Source organism: Stomoxys calcitrans, chromosome 1, assembly GCF_963082655.1.
Source record: "Stomoxys calcitrans chromosome 1, idStoCalc2.1, whole genome shotgun sequence".
Lineage (NCBI taxonomy): Eukaryota > Metazoa > Arthropoda > Insecta > Diptera > Muscidae > Stomoxys > Stomoxys calcitrans.
The window spans coordinates 210,870,436-210,897,846 of NC_081552.1; the positions used below are offsets into that span (position 1 = coordinate 210,870,436).

General features: G+C 40.9%; 1 protein-coding gene across 5 annotated transcripts in view; it reads right to left on the minus strand.

Annotated features, from left to right (window-relative positions):
- Positions 1-27,411, minus strand: part of LOC106092952 (capon-like protein) — a 977,840-nt gene that overhangs the window by 782,073 nt on the left and 168,356 nt on the right. The window contains exons 1-2 of one of the 5 annotated variants that reach the window (XM_059361273.1): positions 26,519-27,267; positions 25,333-25,787 (exon numbers count right to left, since the gene is read on the minus strand). The exons of 2 other annotated variants lie outside the window; for them this stretch is intronic. The gene's annotated coding sequence lies outside the window, so the exon portion shown is untranslated. Of the gene's footprint in view, positions 1-25,332; positions 27,268-27,411 lie in introns of those variants that run through there. 2 more of the 5 variants (XM_059361277.1, XM_059361276.1) reach the window with 2 other exon arrangements.

Genomic DNA, 27,411 nt, shown 5'->3' on the forward strand with positions numbered 1-27,411 from the left:
CGATGATGTCACCAGGACTTTAATGGTTAGTCTTGTTCGTCAATCGTGTGGACCTTCTGGGTGTAGAAGTGTGAGTGTTGTGTTGGTTGCTTCTTCCAGTAGTGCCCGCATTCGGTTGATTGTTGTGTTGGGTTGCTGGTGTGTGCAGCCGTTGCTGATGTGCGTTTGTATTGGTTGTTGTTTTCGGACGACCTCTTTTCCGAATCGGGTAGATTGGTGCAGAAGCATCGCCTTCATATGGTGTGAGCGCTGAAACATGATGTGTTGATATTGGTGTGTTTGGGTCATCAGTCTTAGCTATTGTGTAACAAGCTGATCCTTTTTTCCCAATAATAAGATATGGCCCATCACGTCGTGGTGTAAACTTTGAAGTTAAATTTCGACTTGCTTTGCTTAAGACATGCGTTGAGACCAATACTTTGTCGCCAATTTGATAATCATTTTGAGATTTGCGTTTTCGATCAACGTTTTCTTTATTTTTGTCTTGCATTTTCTCTTGTGTTTCATTAGCGATTTCAAGGGTATCTGCTAATCTCAATAAGTGTGGTGTGATTTGCGGTATAAAGTTCTCACTTTTGATTATGGCTTTGAAGTCATAGTGCACTTCGGTAGGAGATCTCAATTCTCTTCCAAACGTAAGATATGCCGCAGTGTGCTTTGTACTATCACATTTTGCAGTGTTCATTGCGAAACGAATTGATGGCAACATTAAATTCCATTGGGTATGATCCTTGCCAACACAAATTGACAGTTGGGTTTTAAGATCCCTGTTCTTTCTTTCCACAGGATTCGCTTCTGGGTGATACACTGGAGTGAAAGTCTGCTGGATTCCCAAACAAAAAGTCAATTTTTGCATCAAGGCAGATATAAATTGAGATCCGTTATCAGTATGAATTCTGCGTGGAACGCCATATCGAAGTATGATTTCGTTCAGTAAGATTAAAGCACAATTTTCTGCCGATGCTTCTTTAAGGGCAAACAATTCCATCCATCTGCTGCAGATGTCTTCGACGGCGAGGATCCATTGATGTCCATTGCTAGTTCGTGGTAATGGTCCAAATAAGTCAACGGCTATAATTTCAAATCGCTGTCTACTACTGACGGTTTGCAACAATCCAGCTGGTTTCATATTACTCGGCTTGTACTTTTTGCATTCGTCGCATGCTTTCACATATTTCGTGATATCCGATCTAATTCCAGACCAATAAAACAATGGGGCAATACGAGCAATAGTTTTGTCTATGCCATAATGTCCTGCTGTGGCGTCTTTGTGGTATTTTTGTAAGATTTCTTCTCGTAAAGAGTTTGGTATGACAAGCTGGCCGTTTTCCGAGTCTTGTTCAGAGCAATAACGATACAGAATTCCGTCGACTATTATGTAGCCACGACTTGCGTGTCTGTATGAATTTTCATCATTTTGTTCAAATGAGTCAATGATTTTCTTGAGCTCGGGATCGTCAAGCTGGGATTTGCGAAATTCTTCGGATCCTTTTCTAGGAAAATCGATATCAATCGAGTTACATTCGCATGAAATGCAACATTGTTCGCTTTCGCATGGTGGACGAGAAAGAGTATCTGCTACGACGTTTTGCCTTCCAGGGGTATATTCGAAGCGTAGATTATAGCTTTGTAGAAATAAAGACCATCGTGCTAGTCTTCCTGTTGGAGATTTTAAAGCAAAGAGCCATTTCAGCGGCTGATGATCAGTTAAAATGGTGATTTCCGAACCTTCTACATAGCCTCTAAATTTCTGTATAGCCCAAACAACGGCTAGAGCTTCACGTTCAGTTGTTGAGTAATTGCGTTCTGCGGGTATAAGCAGACGGCTGGCGTACTCTATAGGGTGTTCTTTATCTTTCTCCCCCTGCAATAGTACAGCCCCGATCGCGTAGTTGCTCGCGTCTGTTCTAAGAAGGAATGGTGCCGATTCTTGAACTTGTTGCAATACTGGAGGAGAACTTAACAGCTGCTTTAATTTATTAAATGCCTGGTTTTCTTCGTTCCCCCAGTTCCATGTAGCTTTCTTCTTTGTCAAATTCGATAGGGGTCTGGCAACTTTGGAAAAATCGGGAATAAATCGCCTAAACCAAGAGCATGTTTGAAGAAAAGACATGAGCTGTTTCAAATTCTTCGGTTTTGGCCGATTAATTATGGCTGCAGATTTCTCTGGGTCAATTTTAATACCGCTTGTAGTCAAAATATGTCCCAAGTATTTGACCTCTGATCTGCAGAAAAAACATTTTCTGTCATTCAAATGAAAACCAAACTTTTTAAGCTTCTCGAAGGTTTGATCTAAATCAGACAAATGGGTCTCAAAATTTGGAGAGCAAATAATAATATCGTCAAGATAAGCCAGTATTAAGAGCTTTGGCAGACTTGAGCGAAACTTGTCAATTATTCTTTGAAAAGTGGCCGGAGCGTTCTTGAGTCCAAATGGCATTCGGTTAAATACGAATATACCGAATGGTGTGGTGAAAGCTGTTTTAAGCTTATCTTCTTCTGCAAGTTTTATTTGCCAGTACCCAGATTTTAAGTCTAATGTCGACATATACGGTGTTGCTTTAGCTGCATGAAGTAGGTCATCAATTCGAGGTAATGGATATGTGTCGGTGACAGTTATAGCATTTAATTTGCGATAGTCTACGCACAGTCGAATTTCATTATCCTTTTTAGGTATAAGTACCACTGGAAATGCCCAGGGAGATTCCTTTTCTTCTATGATTCCATCTTGCAACATTTTATCCAATTCTGCCTTCAACTTCACTTTCATAGCTGGTGAGATCCGGTATGGTGGATTGGCTATTGGCAGATGATTTCCGGTATTAATTTTGTGCTCAATGTTGGCTATTGGAGCAACAATATTTTCAAATATGTCGTTATGCTTATTGATAACGCTTTTCAATAAATCTTTTTGACTTTCAGTCAAATGTTCAGCTTCGTTTTCTCGAAATTCAAAATCGATCGCGTTTAATGTAACCGCTTGCGGTAAAACTTCAGTTTCCGCTTGTTTTTTCATTTTCTTCAATGGAGGGAATAAATTATTTTCATTTGGGATTTCAAAATCCTGTGGTATAGCATCAGCAAATATTTTTGTGATACCTCCTGGAGAGTAGTCGTTGGCGGGAAATTCAGCAACATTATTTGGATGTGTTGGGTCTTCTTCGCCATATGCTACAAACCATGATAAAAAATCTTGAACGTTTTCTTTCTCCCTTTCGGTTTTTGTTGTACTAGCATTCATTTGACTACGTTTTTCAATAGCCTTAGATGGCGTACATTTAAATTCAAAGATTTTGGATGGTTCGTCAACAAAATGCCAAGTCCTTTGTGCTAAATCCATAACCATTCCACATTGCTCCAGAAAATCTATACCAATTAGGGTTCGATTGTTTCTTGCCTTTGGCAAGCAAACAAAACGAATTCGTTTAAAACGTTTGCCTATAAGAATACAGGCTATGGTCGATAAGACCATTTCTTTTCTCGAACTTCCGTCAGCCAATGTCACCTCTGCAAATACTTCTTGAAATGGGACCTCCTTTTTCTTCAATAACATAAAAAGTTCGTAACCAGCTATGCTTGTCCTGGCAGCTGTGTCCAGATAAGCTTCTTGGTCCGATCCATTGACATTTATATTTATGGTTGGAACATTTCTACCAACAATTGTGGTTTGAATACTATTTAAGTTTAGTTCCTTTGGGCTTTCCATTATCTCTTTGTAGTTGCATTTTGGACAGTTTGACCTGTAAAATCCTGCAGCACCGCAGCCATAGCAGTTCAATTTTACTTCATCTTTGGTCTTTCCCCTCTTTTCGACCTCTATTCGCTTGTAACATACATCGGCTGTGTGGTTCTTTTTACGGCAGTATGAACAACGAACATTTGTCTTTTCTCGAGAAAGTTGGGGTTTAATGACAATTTCTGTCTTATTTTCAGTCATGAATAGCTCTATTTCTCGAGCGCTACTGAGAAGGTCCTGAAACGTTTTCACAGCTTCTCTTGGCACTTTCTCCCGAATGTTGACATTGATTTGATAGTAGATCATATCAATAATAGCACGCTCGGAAACTTTTTCTTTTAACAATGCAAATAACCGCCGTTTTCTGCAGATAAAACTGTCAGTGCTTTCAGTCGGTTTCTGCTTGTCCTTAAAAATTTCGGAGTAAATTCTCCAATCAGATTTGATGGGCGCAAATGCACTTCTTAACAGATTAATAGCATCCTCGAATGTGCTAGCCTCATCTTTAACTCCTTGCCACCATGATGATGCATATCCTTCTAACAAAAGGGGCATACTAATAAGAGCCAAACGATCAGAAATGTGTGTCGATTCCTTGTAGACCAGGATTGTTGCAATAAAATCCTCCACATTTTCCTTATCACTTGAGCCGTTAAAACGTGCGCTGCAAGTACTAAATGTGGCGCTAATTTGCGGTCTTACTTGGACATTACTTAACAATGATGCAATTAACTGCTCGTTTAAGTTGTTATTATTTGACGAACTCTGGCTATTCCGATCGGAAAAATCTGCGTTCAGTGCTGAATAAGCCGTACTAGCATTTGGAATATTAGATGACGATTGATGCATATTTGCTGGGGCTGAGCCTTGAAATTGGAAATTATTTTGATGTGAACTGGTCGATGGCATAGTCCTACTAGTTTCGGTATTAGCAGACTGATCAATTGCCACTTGACTCATGTTCGAATTCTGATCGTTATTTACCGTAGAAACTGCATTATTTCCATTAGAATTCATGGTGTTATTTGGGTTTTGGCTATCCACAATACCTGCGCTTAAAGAATTCATGGTTGTTCTTGGCGTTTTCTTCATTGCAAGAATTTTCTTTATTAAGGCTTGATGGTAACCCTGTTGAGTCTATCTAAGAGAATATCTTTCTCCAGAAGAGTATGTATGTATGTTCGAATCTTAAAGATTGATGGAACGTAAAACACTTCGAATTCCAGTGAGAGCAAGAGAATTTAATCGACACCAATGGGAGAAACAGCTAAAGCTTTAAGCAAGACTTACTCCAACAACAACTTGTGTGTGATGAGCGAAACCAACATATGCACAAGCACAAGTTACGAAGTGATATTGGAACAGCGGCTTGGTAGGCAATGTGTATATCTCTTGATGTGATGATCACAGCAAAGCAACAACACACTGGTAAAACGAAATGCTGGGAAGAAGAAATGTTTTCGCAACAACAAAACCCTTTGCCTAGACTGTTGATAGACTGGAGCTGAAGCAACAGCAATGAGATGTGGAGTTAAAACATGCGGGAGTCACAACAACAACAACCAACCGTGGGCGATGACTCACGTATGGTGATTCCCTTTTTGTAACAACAACAAACAACTCAACCTGATGATAGCGACGGCAACAGCAGCATAAGTGGACGGCAATTGAATAAATGCGAAACACGTTTCTTCTTTTATTTTGCGAAAATTATGTTTTGCAAAAATTTAAATATTTTATGCAAAACTGTTGTAGAATTTTCAGCAAAATATTTAAAAATTTTACGGTGGGCGCCAATTGTAATAAATGATTATTTAGAGGAGTATTATTATTTATTAATCTGGTTCAAATAAGATAATAATCAGTATTTGTCCTCAGATTATTACCAGCCACTGGAGTCCCGAAGGTCAGCTAGTGTCTTGGTATTAATTTTATTTTTATGTTTAATATGATTTTATAAAAAGGAAAACAAGACGATGAAGACTTAGGTTTGCAGTCTCTTTATTTGTCAAGATACGGTAAAGAATGACAACTTATAGCTAAATGTATTGACTTATAAAGGGACAAGTAAAATCATGAAAACAATCTAGTATCCAATGGAATTAAAATGGAACAATTTGAAACAATGAAATACAAAAGTAAAACATATTTTCTCTCAACAAAAATTACAATTTATGAGGGTAGTTGGGACAGTTAAGGAAAATATAAATTAAGTTCAAATTGTCAAACATATAATTATAATAATCAACATTCATAAAAAACAAGGTAAATAAATACGGCCGTTACAAAACTCAGTTAATAAGGGTTTATTGTTACAGGAATTCATGGCGGTGGGTACCCACGATTCGGCCCGGCCCAACTTAGCACGTTTTTACTTGTTTCTGTTATTTTCGAAAAAGTTCAATTTCGTTACACAGTGTAATCATTATTCATAAAATTTCCCAAAACTATGAATAATGACTTTTTTCTAATAATTTATGTTAATTAGAAATTTCTAATCAAAAGTTGCCGCTCCAACTTATGCCTAGGTGTAGTCCGAAACCCAACAGATGATTTAAAGCTTATTAATATTCCCTCTCTCTCTCTCACTCTCAACTTTCTTAGCCAGTGTAGAAGATATTTGGTTTTTTTGGGTTCGCATTGATTGATTGGATTACATTTTCTTTAATTTTAACGCATCATCGAATCGATTCAAAGAATCCATTATAATTTCTGTCTTCTTCCAAATACAAGCCCCTTGTGTCATTTAGACAAGAACAAACCAAATTCCTTACACGTATTCATTGTATTAGGCATCATTGTGGTTCGGTTGTCCGTTTGTTGGGAGTCTCTCTCTTTTTCTTTTCTTGTGTTGCTGCCGCTGATGTTGTTGTTGTTATACTTAATAATCCGTTTAACTGAAATTGTCTTTTTGAAATCTCGCCTTTCCAACACCGAAACCACAGAAAAAAAAACACAAAAATTTTTTCGTACGTGTAAGATGACCATAACACAAACGATTAATCTTCATTTTGGACAAGTATTCCATTTTTTTTTTTTTTTGGAGGAATAAGAAGGTTTTTGTATACCCTATACATAGCTTAGGTGAGGATTGCAGTGTATAGAATAGGGGAATTTGTTGGTAACAATTTGTACGGAAAAACGTTAGTACCAATCTATCATCAATGGGAAAATATTACCAACTTAATTGATGGTCTGTTAACTGTCTGTTTGTCCTTTGGTAATAAACATAAGGCATTTTCCTTCCTTTTTATACCCATCACCATAGGATGGGGGTATACTAATCTAGTCATTCCGTTTGTAACACCTCGAAGTATTGATATAGGACCCCATAATGTATATACAATATATTGGGTTGCCCAAAAAGTAATTGCGGATTTTTTAAAAGAAAGTAAATGCATTTTTAATAAAACTTAGAATGAACTTTAATCAAATATTCCTTTCTTTTACACTTTTTTTCTAAAGCAAGCTAAAAGTAACAGCTGATAACTGACAGAAGAAAGAATGCAACTACAGAGTCACAAGATGTGCAAGAAATTTGTCAACGCCGACTATATGAAAAATCCGCAATTACTTTTTGGGCAACCCTATATTCTAGATCGTCTCGACATTCTGAGTCGATCTAGCCATGTCCATCCGTTCGACCGTTCGTCCGTCTGTCGAAATCACGATAGCGGTCGAACGCTTAAAGATAACCGTTTGAAATTTTGCACAACTACTGATGTAGGTCATTGATTGCAAATCGGTTTATATATCGGTTCAGATTTCGATATAGCTCCCATACAAACCAATCTCCCGATTTGACTTCTTGAGCCCCTGGAAGCCCCCATTTTATTCGATTTGGCTAACATTTTGTTATGACTTGCAACCACTGTGCCAAGTACGATCCAAATCGGTCAAGAACCTGATACACCTCTCATATAAACCGATTTCCCGATTTGACTTCTTGAACCCCTGGAAGACAAGTCATAACAAGTCATAACAAAATTTTGTTATGACTTGCAACAACTGTGCCAAATACGGTCCAAATCGGTCTATAACCTGATACACCTCTCATATAAACCGATTCCCTGATTTGACTTCTTGAGCCCCTGGAAGCCCCCATTTTATTCGATTTGGCTAACATTTTGTTATGACTTGCAACCACTGTGCCAAGTACGATCCAAATCGGTCAAGAACCTGATACACCTCTCATATAAACCGATTTCCCGATTTGACTTCTTGAACCCCTGGAAGACAAGTCATAACAAGTCATAACAAAATTTTGTTATGACTTGCAACCACTGTGCCAAGTACGATCCAAATTGGTCAAAAACCTGATATAGCTCCGATACAAACCGATCTCCCGATTTGACTTCTTGAGCCCCTGGAAGCCCCCATTTTCATCTGATGTGGCTGTAATTTTGCACATAGTGTTTCTGTTATGACTACCAACAGCAGTACCCGGTACGGTTTAAATCGGTCCATAACCTGATATAGTTCCTATATAAACCGATCTCCCGACTAGACTTCTTGAGCCACTTGAATCCGCAATTTTTGCCCGATTTTGCACGTAATGTTCTGTTATGATTTCCAACAACTGTGTCAAATACGGTTCAAATCGGTCAAGAACCTGATACACCTCTCATATAAACCGATTTCCCGATTTGACTTCTTGAACCCCTGGAAGCCCCCCATTTTATTCGATTTGGCTGAAATTTTGTTATGACTTGCAACCACTGTGCCAAGTACGATCCAAATTGGTCAAAAACCTGATATAGCTCCGATACAAACCGATCTCCCGATTTCACTTCTTGAGCCCCCGGAAGCCCCCATTTTCATCTGATGTGGCTGTCATTTTGCACATAGGGTTTCTGTTATGACTACCAACAGCAGTACCCGGTACGGTTTAAATCGGTCCATAACCTGATATAGTTCCTATATAAACCGATCTCCCGACTAGACTTCTTGAGCCACTGAATCCGCAATTTTTGCCCGTTTTTGCACGTAATGTTCTGTTATGATTTCCAACAACTGTGTCAAATACGGTTCAAATCGGTCTATAACCTGATACACCTCCCATATAAACCGATCTCCTGATTTGACCTCTTGAGCCCCTGGAAGCCCCCCATTTTATTCGATTTGGCTGAAATTTTGTTATGACTTGTAACCACTGTGCCAAGTACGATCCAAATCGGTCAAGAACCTGATATAGCTCCGATACAAACCGATCTCCCGATTTGACTTCTTGAGCCCCTGGAAGCCCCCATTTTCATCTGATGTGGCTGTAATTTTGCACATAGGGTTTCTGTTATGACTACCAACAGCAGTACCCGGTACGGTTTAAATCGGTCCATAATAAATCGATCTCCCGATTTGACTTCTTGAGCCCCCGGAAGCCGCAATCGGTCTATAACCTGATATAACTCCCATATAAACCGATCTCCCGATTTGACTTCTTGAGCCCCTGAGAGCCTCAATTTTCATCCCATTTGGCTGAAATTTTGCACGTAATGTTCTGCTATGATTTCCAACAAATGTGCCAAGTGCAGTCTAAATCGGTCTATAACCTAATATAGCTCCCATATAAACCGATCTCCCGATTTGATTTCTTGAGCCCCTGAGAGCCTCAATTTGTTTCCAACTTGGCTTAAATTTTGCACGTAGTGTTCTGCTATGACTCTCAACAACTGTCCAAATCGGTCTTTAACCAGATATAGTGGTGGGTTCCCAAGATTCGGCACGGCCGAACACAGCATGCTTTTTCTTGTTTAATGTAAATACGATCATTTTCATGGACAAGTTGGGAGTTTTAAAAACCAATCAAAAGCTCTGCACTGATTTCAAGCATAGGCATAGGGCAATGTCATTTGACCAATACTGGAAAAATGGTTTCCTAACTTTAAACCAAATTTGTATACTGCATTAAAGGTTGTTAAATTCTTAGACTAATTTTAAGTAAAATTTTCTTAAGTCTAAGACTTTTCTTTTACTAAATACTAAGAAATTTTTATCTTTAATGATTTTATGACTGAATTAAAAGCAAATAACTTAAATTTGTTATCTCTGTATACTCGTTTAACTGTAGTCTAGGCCATCGAACGGTATCGAAAGATTAATTTTGCCCAACATAAAACTTCACCTAGTTTTAGTTTCTCTCTCTCTCCTTTTTGCTTGCAAGTAACCTACAACATGAGAGTGAAGCATGTGCTTTGTTTTTGTTTCTTTCATTTTCGAAGGAAATTCTTTGAAACTCTTTTGGAACAACAAAGCCGCTCAGATCATAAGAAACTAAGCCCATAAAAGATGACATGAATGTCTTACAAAAATAACCCATCACCTCAACTAAGTTGGTAGAGATTCTTAGGGGGGAGGAGGAAAAACACAAAATGCTTGAATGAATTGAAGGGATTGTGGTGGAACTGAATGAGTTATGATTGGAATGATGATTTCTTTGACTTTGCTTTGGTCAAAGAAAAAAAAAAAAAAAAGGAAAATGGGAAAAATTGGAAAAATTGTTTGGTGGGAACTAAAAGTTTGGAAAAATAAGCAAAATTTAAGGAATGGCATAAAGAAAAACATTTTAAGAGCCACAAATGCCTTGAAAGTATTTCTAAGCTTTGAAATGCAGTAAAAAGGAATTTCATAACAAGCACAAAAGGGTTATGTTATGTGAGAAAAGACAAAAAAATTTAATTCTCAAAATGTTCACAAAAAATACCCAAAATTTTCTTAAATAAAAAAAAAATAGTTTAAAATGTGGGATTTTGAAAATTAAACCTTAAAATGCACCAAATAGTGCTCAAAGCACCAATATTTCATAAGATGAGCAAAAACTGAGAAAAAATTAGCTAAGGTCAAAAAGTGTCTGCTAAATACTTTCGAATTCCAAATTTTTTGACAAAAATCCCCAAAATGGGGAAATGTTTTGAAAAATTTAACAAGATTAGAAATTGACACTAAGTTGGGTAAATCTTGGATAGATTGTTTGAATCGTTGAGTGAAGCGGACGTTTTGTTATTTCGCTCCGCAAAAATTTGTCTGCAACTCATAATAGGTCATTAGTTTTTGGAAGAAAAATATAAGTCACTCAAGGATAGCTACGATAGTGCTATCCAGTAGGCGGTTGATTATCTGCGTCAGTTTCCTATGGAGCGGCAGATCTAGAGCCCGGGAGTAGGCTTAGAATGGACTCCCAAAGATCCATGTTGTCTGCTACTGAAACCTCGACTGGTGGAGCGCCTACTCCAGGCTCCAATAGCCGCTTTGACGAAGACACCTTGTTCAAGTCTTAAGGACAAGGCCGAACCTATTCTTTCTTCGCATGCCTATAATTTGCCTGGGCCTTCGGCCTTCCCCGGCAAGCCAACACACTCTTTAAGAGGTAGGAATAATAGAAGACGCATCGCTTTCAGGTTTATTGAGAGGCTTGGTGCGAATGATCCTAAGACTCTTGGTAATAGGGAGAGAGACTCCCTAAATTGGGCTCGGATATTCGTTGCACAGGCTACCCCAAAGCTGCGGTCATCTGGAGGGCATCCCATGCTTAAAAGAACTAGGGCGAACAACAGTAAGATGGGTCCAACAACCTTTGCTAATGTCGCTAGGGACAGTTCGGTGACGGCAGTTGTCGACAAAGGAGAAGAACAGGGCTACATACCTAAAAATAATTGGAGTGGGATAGTCAATGGCGTGTCATCAGTATACTCCGATGTCCTTGCGGAATTTCCTAGGTCTCCTCCAGTTTGTGATGATGCAGACTGGTATCGAGGCCGCTAAAAAAGAGTGGTGAGATCTGGCCAGGTGCAGCACTAGATTTATTCAAGAAGCAAGATATTCCTTCTCGACCAATGGCGCAAGCTTGGATACCAAGAATTCCCTCAGATCCTGAAGCGATACTTGGAAGACTAAGGGAATGTGATTCCAATATTTCAAAAACCGACTGGAAGATTGGTAGATTGGATGAGGCTGATGGTGATCGGAGACATGCAGTATTCGTACCAAACTTCGATTGTCTCGCAGACCTTAACAAGTCTGAAGGGATTGTATTCAGCAGTTCTTGCTGAACACTTGCCTGAGGAACTATCGACCACATCGCTAAAGTCTAATGGATTGCAGGAGACTGAAAATCCCACCGCCACGAACGAAACAGGAGCGGATGGCATCGAAACGGTACCCGACAAGCCCTGTGCGGGGGGCAACAAAATTGGACTGGGCTCAAAGTGTGCGCCAGAGGGGAAGCACGGTGACCAGTCCGGAACTGTTTGGGTTTCAACTGGTAGTAGTCTTTTAAGGCAACGAAGTCTGACCGGAGACTTTAATCTGGTACCACGGGTGTCAGGAGCCCCTGGAACTTTGGTTCCAGCCTGACAATGGTGAGGCCCCAGTAAGGAGCAACGTGGTGGCTGTGGTTTGTACCCAAATCGCGGGTAGAGCATAAGCTCGGCGTGGAGTTGCGTTTTCAGCCGGGTGCCGTGACCCATAGATCGGAAGGACCATAGACCCTAACCAAGGAGGTGAACACGTCCAAATACGTGGGATCAAATTGGTACTAATGTGTGGGTTACCACTTGTGGGGGCGTTGGTAGACGCATTGTATTCACCCTTGGGCCTCGCAGGTTTGGGCCGTGGTGGCAGGTAACTGCGTAAAACTCGACATTCGTGTCCTGAAGAATAGTGGTTCCTCAGCTTTCTCACCTGGCTCTGGATGCGTATGGAAGCTCATCATGACAAGTTCCAACGAATCTTGTGAGGATGAACTCCTGGTGGACTCAGAAGACAAGGCTAACAAAACAGTGGTTGAAGTTCTGAATCCTGACTTTGGTCCGGTTTCTACAGATAAATCTCCACCATTGTAAGGCCGTTTCGGTGGCACTAAAGGTCCTCCTAATGGCAGTAGGATTTAACGGGGTTTTTATCCAGGAAGCATGGGTGTGTGGAGGAATGGTACGTGGACTAAGAATTCCGAGATTTAAACTTCTCAACGGTAGGGGGTATGGGAGACACAGAGCCGGTATTGTTGTAAAGAGTAGTCTAAATGTTTTTCTTTTACCGTCGCTAAGCACAGAAGATTTACTGGCTGCCCTACATATGGCACACGATTCAGAGATGCCGCATTCAAACCTTAAGTCGCTGGTTAAAAGCGCTTCGGTAGGGAGAAATAACCTCACTGTAGGAAGTGATGCTAATGCACATCACCAGATATGGGGAAGTTCGGATGTCAACGAAAGGTGTGAGCTGCAATCTGGCGATTTGTAATAAAGGAGATAAACCGACCTTTATTACCAGGTACAGGCAGGAGGTCCCAGATATTATCTTTGTATCGGAAGACATAAGCGCAAGAATATCCGACTAGGAAGTGTTGGATGACCACAGCTTCTCTGATCATCTTTATATTAGTTTCATCCTTTGAGAAAATACTGAAGTAGTGATCCCTCGGCTAAACAGAAGAAAGGCGGATTGAGATAAATTTCGGCACAAATTCTGCACGTCTATCCCTTCTAGACCAGAAAAGGAAGTGGAAACTACGGAGGATATAGACATAGTGGTCAAGCGCATCACAAAGACCCTGAATGACTCGCTGGCGACAGCATGTCCTAGTGCCAAGCTAAGGGACAAACAGCGACCACCATGGTGGACCCCAGAGCTAGTTGGTCTAAGGAAGGACTGCAGAAAACTCTTCAACAGAGCGAAAGCCACAAAATCACCACACGATTGGGACATCTATAAGGCTGAGCAAAGAATATATAAGGGCGAGCTGAGAAAGGCTCAGAACAAATTCTAGGTAGAATTCTGAAGCTCCGTGGAGGATACATCTGAGGCCTCTAGGCTAAGGAAGATTCTGTCCTCGAGACCTATTACGGTGGGGTATATTCAAAAGTCAGAGAATGTATGAAAAAGCTCTTGGGAGGAGACACTAGAACTACTCATCGATACACATTTCCCGGGAAACTCTCCAACGGACAACGTGGCGCCAGAAGAGGTTGTCACTGATATGCATTCGTCCAAGGCCATTAGGGAAATTGTGTCTGAGCCGAAAATCCTTTTGGCGATAAGAAGTTTCGACTCCTTTAAGTCGCCAGGCCCTGATGATGTACCACCGGTTGAATTACAAGCTGTGTCCGATAGACTGGTTCCCTGGCTTAGGGAGATATACTCTGTATCAGATTGTCATATATACCTGCGGGATGGTGGGACACGAAGGTCATTTTCATTACGGAAGCAGGAAATCCCTACCACACGAAGACGAAAGATTTTCGTCCTATTAGTCTGTCATCCTTTATGCTGAAGACTTTTGAGAGGTTGATTAGGGCAAAGGTCTTTGGAGATCGCCTGTCGCAGCAGTAGAGGTAAATCCACTGAAACAGACCTTCAAGACCTAGTCGGCAATATAGAGGGTTCTCTCGCTGTCTAGGAATACACAATGGTAGCATTTCTTGACATTGAAGCTGCTTTTAATGTAAAACCGACGTCAATCATGAAGGAGTTGGAGTTTCTAGGCATCAACTCTACCGTAAGAAAGTTTATTAATAACTTACTTTCTAAAAGATGCATTACGGTAGGCTTGGGATCTGGGGATCTAAAAAGATGGGTCAGCAGAGGAACTCCTCAAGGAGAGAAGACAGTACTCTCTACTTTGGAATATAGCCATTAACAATATGTTAATGTCTCTGGAAGAAGAAGGCGCAAAATAAGTCGCGTATGCTGATGACGTGGCAATTGCGGTTAGGGGAAAGTTTCCCAGCACTCTAAGAGATACACCTCAGGAAGCTCTACGTGCAACAGCAAAGTGGTCTAGGTATAAATCCGTGAAGACAGAAGTAGTTCTTTTCAGCAGGAGATACAAGTTGCCTACCGTGGAACCTGTCTCCTTGGGTGGATAGAATGTTCCATTTACAGAAAGCGCAAAATACCTCGGTATTTTGCTGGACAGCAAATTGAACTTCAAATCCAACATTTTGAAAAGGGCAAGAAAGGCCTTATACACCTGCAAGAGAGCCATTGGCAAAAGTTGGTGGTTTAGACCGCGTGTCATGCATTGGGTATATACTGCAGTTGTCAGACCTATAATGCTATATGGTGTTGTGGTCTGGTGGACGGCGCTTCAAAAGTCCACCTACTGCTCAATACTTAACCGGATCTAAAAAATGGCTTGGTTGTGCATCACAGCCGCACTGAGGACGACACCATGTGATGCACTGAATTTAATGCTACATCTTATGCCTCTGGACACTGTGGCTAGACAAATTGCAGCAACCACTGACGTGATGTTAAGGTAGCTTTCTCATTGGCCATGTGGCGGTTACGGACACCGTGTTATCCTTGGTACATTACCCGATGTTCTAGGCAGTGTGGATCTCCATCTACCTGAGTCGCTTTTTGATAAAAAGGACAAAAGAGGGGCCCGTGAGCATTGCAAACCTATGTGGCCTAATCTAGACTTGAAGAGGTCTACCGCATTGCTGTCACTGGCTAGAACAGATGCCTCAGTTATTGTTTCCGTCATGACAGGTCACTGTCTAATTGGAAAACATGCTGACAGACTGAAGGTTACCAGCAACGACTTTTGCAGAAGCAGTGTGGACATCGAAGAAGAAAGGGCTATAGAACACCTTCTGTGTGTGTTTTCTGCACTATCAGTCAGAAGGAGTTCCAATTTACGTTCTCATTTCTTTGAAAACCTGTCTGATTTAGCGGGTGTGAACATTCGCAAGTTATTGGGCTTTTTAAAGCGATCTGGATGCTTCAACGGTAGGAACTAGAAGGCATATTACTTCTTCTATTCCTGTGGCATCACAACGGCTGAAAACGTCTAAATGAGTCTGATGGCAAAATGCCACTTAAATCTAACCTAAGTCTTGGCTTCCGTATGCCCACAATTTTGACAAAAATCCTAAAAATGGGGAAGTGTTTTAAAAACTGTGCAGGCTAGAAAGGCAACGCTTGCCCAATACACCTGTAAGAGAACCATTGGCAAAAGTTGGTGGGTTTAAACCACGTGTCATGCACGGGGTGTATGCTGCAGTTGTCTACAATGCTATATGGTGTTGTGGTCTGGTGGACGGCGCATCAAAAGTCCACCTACTCTCCAATACTTAGCCGGATGCAAAGAGTGGCTTGTCACAGCTGCACTGAGAACGACACCATCGGATGCAATGAATTTAATGCTACACCTAATGCTTTGGACATTAAGGATGCGACCACTGCTCTGAGGTTAAGGGAGCTTTGACCATGCGGTGGCTACGGACACTGTATTATTTTTGATACAATGTCTTATGTTCCAGGCAATGTCCGGATTATATATTGCCAGAGCCGGAAGTACTGTACTACTATTCCTGATGGAACCGATTGGTACTATAATATCCCTGGTAAAAGAAGTTAAATAGACTTCTATACCAGTCGATTGAAATCTAGACGACTAAGGTAGGTTTAAGATGTACACTGAAGAACTAGGACTGGTCATGTCGAGTAGGTTACCAGGCCAATGTAGTGCGTATCTAGCGGAAATCCTTGCAATTAAAAGAAGTGGTGGAATGGCTAAGATATAATGTCATAACGACGTTTGGTATAAATATCTTCTCAGACAGCCAGGTTGCCATTAAGTCTCTGGGGAAAATATTTCTGATAGACAGAAGGTTGTAAGTAACGACTTCTGCAGAAGCTGTAAGGACATCGAAGAAGGAGAGACTAGGTGTGTTTAGGATGTGAGGATGATTTTTTGAGAACTTGTCTGAATTAGCAAAAGTGAACCTTAGCAAGTTGTTGGACTTTTTAAAGCGATTTGGATGGTTTAACGGCAGGAGCTAGAAGCCATCTTACTTCTCCTGTGATATCACAATGAATGAAAACGTCTAAGTGAGTTTGATGGAAGACTGCCACTTAAACCTAACCTAACAAGAAAAGGAGGCCACCGTAGCTCAGAAGTTAGCATGTCCGCCTATGACGCTGAACGTCTGGGTTCAAATCCTGGCGAATACATCAGAAAAAATTTCAGCGGTGGTTATACTCTCCTAGTGCTGGCAACATTTGTGAGGTCCTATGCCATGTAAAAACTTCTCCCCCAAGAGGTGTCGCACTTCGGCACGGCGTTCGGACTCGGCTATAAAGGTGAAGCCCCTTATGCCCATTGAGCTTAAACTTGAATCGGACAGCACTCATTCATATGTGAGAAGTTTGCTGCTGTTCCTTAATGGAATGTTCAGGGGCATATTTGGAATGTTCAGGGGCATATTAGGTTCTAAGACAAATATTTCGGCATCACTACGACTTTTATGTCTGCTTAAATGTGCCACTAGCTTTCCCTCTTCTTCCAATTGTAATTGCCATCATTTAAACTCAATAGTAAGTGTCACACCTTGTATGGGACATATTTTTAATAAGCGTCATTCATAAATTCACAACAATTGGCATTCCCGAGCTGACGTCAAATTTACAGCAAAACTACAAAATATTGCCTCCAAGCATCGCATCACCCCTGATGGCAAAAAAAAAAACAAAAACAAATATAACCCACAAATTGTTTATATATTTTAATAAAAGAAAAAAAAATCCATTCGCAATGTGAGAGGAGGTGGAAACTTTCCGTTTTTCAAGGTCACTTTTTCTCTGCTGCAAACTAATGTGTCTGGCAGAATTATTTGTTTTTTTTTTTGGATTTGTAATGAAGGTGTAATATTGAGGCAACTTTAGCATCTGCCGTGTTACATGTGTGTTCTGTGAGAATTTTCATATTTTCCAAATCAGATAAGAATTGCCTCCTTTATAGGCTCAAGAAGTATAATCGGGAGATTGGTTTATATGGAAGCTATATGAGGTTATGAACCGATTTGAACCATACTTATTATCATTGTTGGAAGTCGATACAAAACACTTCACTTCGAAATTGCAGTCAATTCGACTAAGATCTTGCAAATTTTTACTGGAAAAGTACGCGAACAGACCTTTTGCTCAATATTTTTTGTCCCACACACCAGGCCGGGAAAAAATTTCACATGTTATTTAATCGATATCGCGTTTTTTATTCTTAAACCATTAAAAAAAAACAAAAAGTGCTAAAAACGCTTAGGAACTATTGGGTTGCCCAAAAAGTAATTGCGGATTTTTTAAATGAAAGTAAATGCATTTTTAATAAAACTTAGAATGAACTTTAATCAAATATACTTTTTTTACACTTTTTTTTCTAAAGCAAGCTAAAAGTAACAGCTGATAACTGACAGAAGAAAGAATGCAATTACAGAGTCGCAAGCTGTGAAAAAATTTGTCAACGTCGACCATATGAAAAATCCGCTATTACTTTTTGGGCAACACAATACTTTCTCGTACTCTATCGTCTTTGCTCTCTGCTTTGCTCGACATTCATTATGTTATCCTCAAGCTTATTTGTATGGTCTTTCATGGAACCAGTCTTATCGCACTGATAATCTTTATCGCACTGACAATCTCTGATCGGCTTTCAGCGCGCACTCTGTTCACACCCTTATGCTCATAAAAGCTGTATTTATTGCCCGATTTCGCTCAAATTTAACACTATGATGATACGGCATCCATGGATAATATTGTTGAAATCGGTCTATATCTTAATATAGTCCCCGTATAGACCGATCTCCCGATTTGGGGTCCTAGGCCGATAAAATAAACAATTATTATCCGATTTCAATGAAATTTGCCACAATGAGATATGATAAGATCATCGATATCCTTGCTTTATTTGGTTCAAATCGGTCTATATATTGATATATCCCCCAAATAGACCGATCTCTTGATTTAGGTACTTAGGCCGTCATGTAGACCAAACCCGATCTAAATTCTCTGGCCAATAAAAACAGCACTTAATGCCCAATTTTGCTGAACTTTAACAAAGTGGGCTGTGTTCAGCTGTACGACGCCCGTATCGTGTGTGGTTTAGATCGGACCATTTTTGCGTACGGCTCTCATATAGACTGATCTCCCGATTCAAGGTCCATCACCCGCAAATAGCGTATTTATTCCCCAATTTTGATGATATTAGGTAGAGTGAACTATGGTACACCCCAAAACATCCTCCCCGTTTATGGTGCAGATCAAATCATATCTGTATATAGCTGCTATATATAAATATATATACCGATCTCCCGATTTACGCCCTTGAATCCCTTGGTTAAGACCCTATCATTCATAAATTTTGGTGCAATTATATGATTTAGCTGCTAAAGGTCACAATTTTTCCACAGATTTTAACAAAATTTTGGGTATATGTAAAGGGTGATTTTTTTAGGTATTTTCTTTTTGGCAACACTGGTTTAAACAGCTCACACACTTTTCGTGTTTTGTTTCACTTTCAAACATCTTCAGTTTGGTCTATAATTTAACCATGAATCGTCTTAAGTTAAGATCGTGTTAAGAAGTTTAATCGCGCGCTTCGTTGTGTTCAACGACTAAGCTCATTTTTGGCTCAATGGGTATGTAAATAAACAGAATTGTCAATTTTGGAGTGAAGGATCAGGCAGAAGCATTGCAAGAGCTACCAATGCATCCAGATAAAGTCTCAGTTTGGTGCGGTTTATGGGCTGGTGGCATCATTGGACCGTACTTCTTCAAACATGATGCGAATCGTAACCTAACTATGAATGGTGAGAGCTATTGTGAGATGATATCCAACTTTTTTTTTGCAACAAGACGACGGTGCCACATGGCACACAGCACGCGTAACAATGGACTTATTGAGAGGCGAGTTTGGTGAACATTTTATTTCACGTTCGGGACCGGTCAATCGGCCGCCTGGATCGTGCAATTTTACGCCTTAAGACTATCTCATGTCTATACAGACAAGCCCACATCAATTGACGCATTGGAAGACAACATTGAAGCATTTATTCGTGAGATACCGGCCGAAATGTTGGAAAGAAAAAACTTTCCTGTAGTCTTAAGAGAGAGACTGGATAAACCATATGCTAAGGAGCAGGTGCAAGAATTGCTAAGGAGCAGGTGCAAGAATTGCTAAGGAGCAGGTGGATAAATTGATAAATTACGGATGCTGACTGAGGAGGTATTTCAATCCGTCCTCTATGCAGACGATGTTATAATACTTCTAATGGGTAAAGATCCGAACCAGCTATGCACAAGGACCAAAAAGGTCTTGCATATGACATATGACTGGGCTAGACACAGGGGTGTCAATGTTAACCCAGAGATAACTGAAATATGCCTGTTCACGACGAAGGTGGGCCAATTTGACGCACCAGGTTCCGTCAACAAAATGATTTCGATATCTGACAAGGTCAAATACTTAGGAGTGATCTTCTGATCAGGAGCGTACTGAGAAGGCTCAAAATGGAGCCTGAATCCGAGGATAATCCACTGGCTCTACAGAAGAGTGATTAGAGCAATACTTATCTACGCCTCAGTAGTTTGGTGGACTGCTGTGGTGAAAAATTGCAACATAAGGACCATACAACAGGTTCAGAGAACATGTTGTCTTAGCATAGGCGGAGCAATGAGGACCACGCCAACTAGGGCACTGGAGGCTATTCCAAATATCCGATACAGATTAAATGTGAGGCAGCAACTACCTCGAGTGCGAGGCACTGCGACACAGTCTTGGACTGACGGAACCCTAGTAATGCCATCTGGAAGATCATGTTATAGAGGACAAAGTGGACCTGGGAATCTACATTGAGAACCCAAGGACTGAGATCTGACGACCATAATACGATCCTGCAGGCGGAGATCCGGGCAATCACGAAATGCGTGAGGTGGTGTGGTGCTAACGCGAATACGTCGAGTGTGAACATGTTAACGGACAGTAAAATGACGATAAGGGCAATAACAACCAGAACGGTAAGATCACGAACAATCTTGGAATATAAGAAGGAGATTAACGCCTTCTCTGAGGATGGCACAATCCGCATCGTTCGGTTGCCGGGCCAAAATGTAGTAAGGGGGAATGAAAGGGCAGACGATTTGGCAGTGAAGGCCCGAAAACCTTTCGGGTTGACGATGTCCGAGTTAAGGGCTTGGGCGACAAACGACACTGTGAAACAGCGAAACATTCGGTAGGACGGCGAAAATCCTATGGGGAGAGAGAGGACCAAGCTATTATTGAAAGGAAGTAAGAAGGAGGTCAGTAAAGATTTTGGTATCATAACGGGACACATAGGACTACGAGCTCACTTATGTAAAATCGGTGTGGCAAGTGATAGCATGTGTAGGCCATGTGGGGAAGATGATGAGACGTTGGAGCATTTCCCATGTCTTTACCTGGCTTACACGGCTAAAAGACACCGATACTTGGGGGGGAGACACAATACCAGACGTGAAACAACGTAGGGGCGTGGCATGGAAAACAATTAAGGATTTTGTAAGTAGCACGGAATTTCCAACTAAGATTCTCTTTTTCGAGGTTACCTTTTAGTTTTTAGAGCGCACAACTAGCCGATTACTGGCTAAGTTGTATGGGAATAGTGGCATAGGCGGATTAATATCCACACCCTCTTTTCAACCTAACATAACCTAACATTCCTGTAGCTCTAAAAAAATCTCCTGTAACTCATTAAAAATATCAATAGTATCGTCAATTTCCATCACCTGTTTTTCAAACAAAAATGGGAAATAAAAATCAGAAGATCGATTTAAACAGAAGCAATCTCAATGCACAGCCCGAATAACACAAATTTTAATAAGTCAGTTGGAAGTCAAGAGAGAAATCATTATCCAAAATGTTGGCCCAATCGGATGAAAGTTACGCCCTCTATAGGCGCAATGTATTTTATAGGACACGTTCAGAGTCGGACCGCTTATTTTTGTTAAATTTTGCAAAAGATTAAACTTCGCCGATAGTATCGATAGAAAAAATATCAATCGATATTCAGACAAAAAATAAGATATCGATAGTGCTTTGGATTTTTTGACAGCTCAAGTTAGTGGCATTTTTTGTTAAATAAATTTTTCAAATTTTCAACACAAATGATGGTCGGACGTCAAATGGTTTCGAGTACAATTATGCTAGAAAATGTGAAAAGAACCCAAGACCCGTGTTTTGTTCGGTTTACCAGAACCGCCTTCATCATCGGTCGGTGACGGTGGTGTGTAACCGGTGCATGGAATGGCTACATTTCCGATCTTGCTCCGGCCTTACATCAAACTAAAGTATAGTCATACTGAATATGTCGCAAGCTGCTATGCGAACATAGACAGCAGTGGGTCACAAGCCAACGGTCTCCGTGGCAATATCGACGAGATTGTGGATTTTATGAGTCGGAAGAACATATTGGTTGCAGCGATCAAGGATACAAAGCTGACCAACACCTGCAGCTTGCATAGTTGTCACGGATACCATGTGCTACTTAAGGATTGTTCAAGGAATGGAGGTGTGTATTTGGCCTTCGTGATACACCATTCCTTGCAGTATAGACCCATCTCGCCTGCGCCTGACATTAGAGCTTCCTACATGGAGTGCATGGGGATAGCCGAGACAGAGCTATACAACGTGTACATACCGCCGGTAGGTAGCTGTGTCCGAAATAATGGCCAAGCTTACAACCCCGACATAAGTGGGTTACTATCTGGCCATAATCGTCTGGTTCTAGGGGACTTCAATGCGCACCACGTTTCATGGCATTCTCCCCTAGGTAACAACCAGGGGGGCATAGCTTCGGCAGAGCAGATTGAAGGCTCCACATTTTGCACGGTCAATGAGGATGCCCCCACTAGGATTACGAGGAGGTGTAACAGCTCGCCAGAAATTTCCATTGCATCCCCTGATCTCCTGAGTGAGGTATCCTGGCAAGCCGTCATAATTCTCACCAACGACCCACCACCCGTCTTCTTAACCTCTGAGCGCCGGACGTTTATCAATCAGAAGAAGGCCGATTGGGCTGGCTTCAGAAAGTACACCAATTGCCGCTTCAGCGAACTGGCACCCCCCTTGGATATGTAAGTTGCCGAGAGGAAATTTCGAGACATCTTTAACGCAGCAGCCGCTTTATACCAGCCGGCCGAATACCCCAAGTGCGGCCCAATTTCCCGGCGCAGGCAGTTGTACTTGCAGACGAGCGTGATGGGATTCGTTGTACGGACCCCACCAATCCCAAAATCAGCGAGCTTAATCTGGAAATAAATAGAGTAGTCAACGAAAATAGGCGGAATTTATGGCTGCAACACTTGGAGCAATGTAACTCAGGCACAGGCTTAGGCAAGCTATGGTCTACTGTTCAGTCACTCTCGAACCCCGGCAGACGGGATGACAGGACCTCAGTCACTTTTGGCAACGTAACCATAACTGATCCGAAGAGATGTGCCAGGTTGTTCCACCGTCAATTTATTGTGCATGCCGAGAGTGACAGTGCAAGGAGGAGAGCCATTCGTCGTATCCATGATCACCGAGCCGATGGACAGCCATCACAATTTACCGTGGGCTAAGTTACGAATGTCATCCGTGGCGCCAAATCATCCATGGCGATGGGCCCCGACGGAATATCTAAAGATGCTGAAGAATTTGGATTTACCTGGAGTTAAGTACCTTACTACTGTCCTCAACCTGCCCTTGAACACTTTTATAGTTCCCGATGTCTGGAAACTGGGCGTGATCCCGCTACTGAAGCCTGTAAAGGACCCAAGTAAGGGGAAGTCGTACAGACCAATCTCCCTTCTCTCACCATTTGCAAATCCGCTTGAGTCTCCCTGAGCCTCGTAGGAGAATTTCCATTCGCCGAGCATCAACATGGATTTCGAAGACTGCATAGCACAACAACTGCTTTGCATGCACGCATTTGCCGAGGCTCAATCAGCCCAGGCCATGTGATAGGACGGTCCTCGTGGCACTGGACCTATCGAAGGCATTTGACACGGTCAGCCATGCCAAATTGTTTGAGGACATCGCCAACACGTCCCTCTACGCAGGCCTGAAACACTGGGTCGCGAATTATCTGTGTGGCAGGTAGCCATGTGTGGTTAAGTACGGTGAAGTCGAAACACCGTAGAGTGACACAGGGAGTTCCCCAAGGCGGGGTGATATCTCCGGCACTGTTTAACCTCTACCTATCCTCCATTCCATCCACTCCAGACGGCATAGAGATCGTATCATATGCGGACGAATGTACGATCATGACATCAGGCCCCCCACCCATTGTTGACATCTGCGATAGGTTGAACGTCTACTTTTACCTGAAAATATCTGCCACCAAATCTTCAGCCACATTGTTCACTACAAATACGCTTGAGGTGAACGCCGAGCTGAGTGTGATGCTCGATGGAGAAATGATTCCGACCATCAAGTGTCCCCAAATTACTTGGCGTCACATTTGAAAGCTCCTACACATTCCCTCCACATGCCACATAAATTTGCGATAAAGTCAAAAGTAGAAACAAGGTCCTCAAGTCACTTGCCGGCAGCACTTGGGGTGCAGACAAAGAAACCTTGTTGACCACGTATAAAGCAATTGGCCGGTCTGTGGAAAGTTATGCAGCATCAGTGTGGTCTCGGCAGCTCTGCGACACGCAGTGGAATAATTTTCAGATCTGTCAGAATGCCGCCCTCCGAACTGCGACGGACTGTCTCCTCAGTTCTCATGTGGACCACCTCCATCAGTTGACAAAGATCCTACCATTGCGAAGACATAACTATATGCTGTCTAAGCAATAGCTTTTGGACTGTTATGACAGAGACCATCCAGTCAAATCGGGAGATTGGTTTATATGGGAGCTATATCAGGTTCTCGACCGATTTGAACCGTACTTGGCACAGATGTTGAACGTCATAACAGAAAACTATGTGCCTAGTACGGCCCAAATCGATCAGCTTATAGACTGATTTGGACCGTACAAAAATGAAAGTTGTGGCTTCCATGGGCTCAAGAATCTGAACCGATATGGCCCATTTGCAATACCCAATGGCCCAGATCGATGTTAAGTATCTGTGCAAAATTTCAAGCGGCTAGCTTTACGCATTCGAACTTTATTCCGACAGACGGATGGCCGAACAGGGCTAGTTCGGATCAGGATTTCGAGACGACCAAGAATATATTTACTTTATGGGCTCCTAGATCAACATTTCGAGGTGTTACAAACGGAATGACTAGATTAGTATACCCCCATGCTATGACGGTGGGTATAATATTGGGTTGCCCAAAAAGTAATTGCGGATTTTTCATATAGTCGGCGTTGACAAATTTTTTCACAGCTTGTGACTCTGTAATTGCATTCTTTCTTCTGTCAGTTATCAGCTGTTACTTTTAGCTTGCTTTAGAAAAAAAGTATAAAAAAAGTATATTTGATTAAAGTTCATTCTAGGTTTTTTTAAAAATGCATTTACTTTCTTTTAAAAAATCCGCAATTACTTTTTGGGCAACCCAATAATTATGCAGTATTGAACAATTCTTATGTTTTGGCCGATAATTTGAGCCTTGTTTTTTGGCCAAATTTCACATAACACCTATTACTAACTTAACAAACGAAGCCTTCACTTATAAAGTATCAGTTAACTGTTCTTAAATTTCATGTTTCAAACGAGCACTTTTTACAGATAAAGGCGATTAAAGCACAACATTCTTAAGGGACATACTTTTCCATGAAAAAATTATGGCAAAGAAAAAAATCTGTTGCCTAAGCACGTTTTACTCACACACACACACACTCTAACTTACCTTTATTTCTGCAAGTCTTTAAAATTCAGCACATTTTTGTTATAAAAATGGAAAGACGATGTTGATGGAAGAATTTGTTTGGAGTTTTTTTTTTCTTTTTGCTTTCTTCAAACTCGTGGTTCGTTTTCAATTTAATTTAAATTTAATTGAAGTTTTCGTTTTTTGACTAAACATTTGTTATTATGCTTTAGAGGGGAGGGCAAGTAAAACACTTCAACGCTCACAATCACATTGGCTCAGCACAATACACGCTCACAGCAATACTTCTTGCTTCGCAACTTGTTGTCAACCCTCATAAGCACCAAAGCAACCGGCCAATAATGCACTGCCGCCGCTGCTTTATTGCTCTTGACGGATATGTAAGATGTTTTTTTGTTTTATTTGTTTTGATTTTGGTTATTCTTTTTGCGGTTGTCGTTATTGCCTTGTTTATTTATTTAAACCGTTGAACATAGCTGACAACATTTCCGAGAAATAAACATGACTCGCAAATTAATTTAAAGCGCCACACGGCAACACCGCACACAAAGAAGAACAAAGAAGGCCCACGTTAAGAATTTGAAGGGATGGGAGTATGTGAGAGCAAAAGAGAAGGAAAGATGGGGAAGCTTGATGGTTAATAATGTGACGAAGGTTATTACCGGCTCTTATTAATGCAGAGAGAGGTTTTATAATTCACTAAACGATATTTCAATAATATTCTCACAATAATTATGAATGGATTTTTCTAAGGAGATTTTCCACTAAGCTGTTATGTGTTGGGAATGATGATGGGTATGCTATGTGATAATTGTTGTTGTTGTTTAGGTTTAGAACTCCAAAACGAGTTTCTTCTCTTTGATTAATCATTCAAATGAAAACGAACATTATTCACACACATGATCGTTTCAATGCAAACACACACAAACACAGCAGCTCCTCTTAAACAAGAGGGCCAAGAATAACAACAGAAGGAAGCATAGAATAGAAGGGGCAACAAACAAAAACACTACACCATGGTGTTTTAGCCTGCTTTCGTCGTTAATGCTGTTGTTCTAAAATCGTTGTGTAGTGATCACTCGGCCACGGCGGTGGTTCCTCACACACACACACACACACACGTACGCACTTAGAATGATGACGGTGGTGGAGACGGCAACGCCACCAATAACGCGCCAGACAAAATTCAATACAAAATCTCACTCACTTTTTGTTGTAGTTGTTCTTGTTGGATATTCTCAATCTCGTTGGCCGTTGTTGTTGTCGTCTTTGTATACGCGATGATTTTTTTGTGTGTGCTCCTCTTGTTTTTATTTATCTTGTTGTTGTTGCTGTTGGGTTTTTTTTTTAAACCGATATATGTATATGCAAATGGATGGATGGATGGATGATGTTGCTGTGGTATGCATAGACATTCATTTGTACGCAAGTAGATGTATTTAAAATAGAAGATATGTGTATTTTTTTTTTTTTAATTCTTTATATTTTTGTTATTTTATTCGTATATACATATGTTTGTATAATCATATGTATAATTTCATTTTCGTTTCGTTTTCTTACTTCACAACACATGTATTTTTGCTTTTTATCGTAATGTTGCACTAGAGTGCTAAGACAACGACGACTACGTACCACCTAAATTATTTGCCACAACACCGCGCGTATACACGTTTTGTTTAGGTTTGCCGATTTCTTTTATTTATACTTCTATTTGACTTTTTGTTGTTGTTTTATTATGCAGAGTAGCAGAGCCCGTTGTATAGAAGGAATAAACTGAACATGTAAATGTAATAACATTAAATGAACAACGGGACGGAAGCACGACAATGACGTTGGCTTTATTGGAAATACGATGAAGACGACGACAACGACGACGATGATGACAACAATACGACGTAAAACATGCGGTGCGTGCGCTCGTTTACCTTTCGGTATTTTCGTTTCGAACCACGAATAACAACTGTTGTTTCTGCACACAACCATTGTTCGAACAAGCCAAATTTTGTTGGCCAAGCGCAACTCCAACATCAACACAACCTAAAGAGCCCCAAAGAGATACACAAACACACATACTCATTGGCAATGCTCATACGCCTCAAA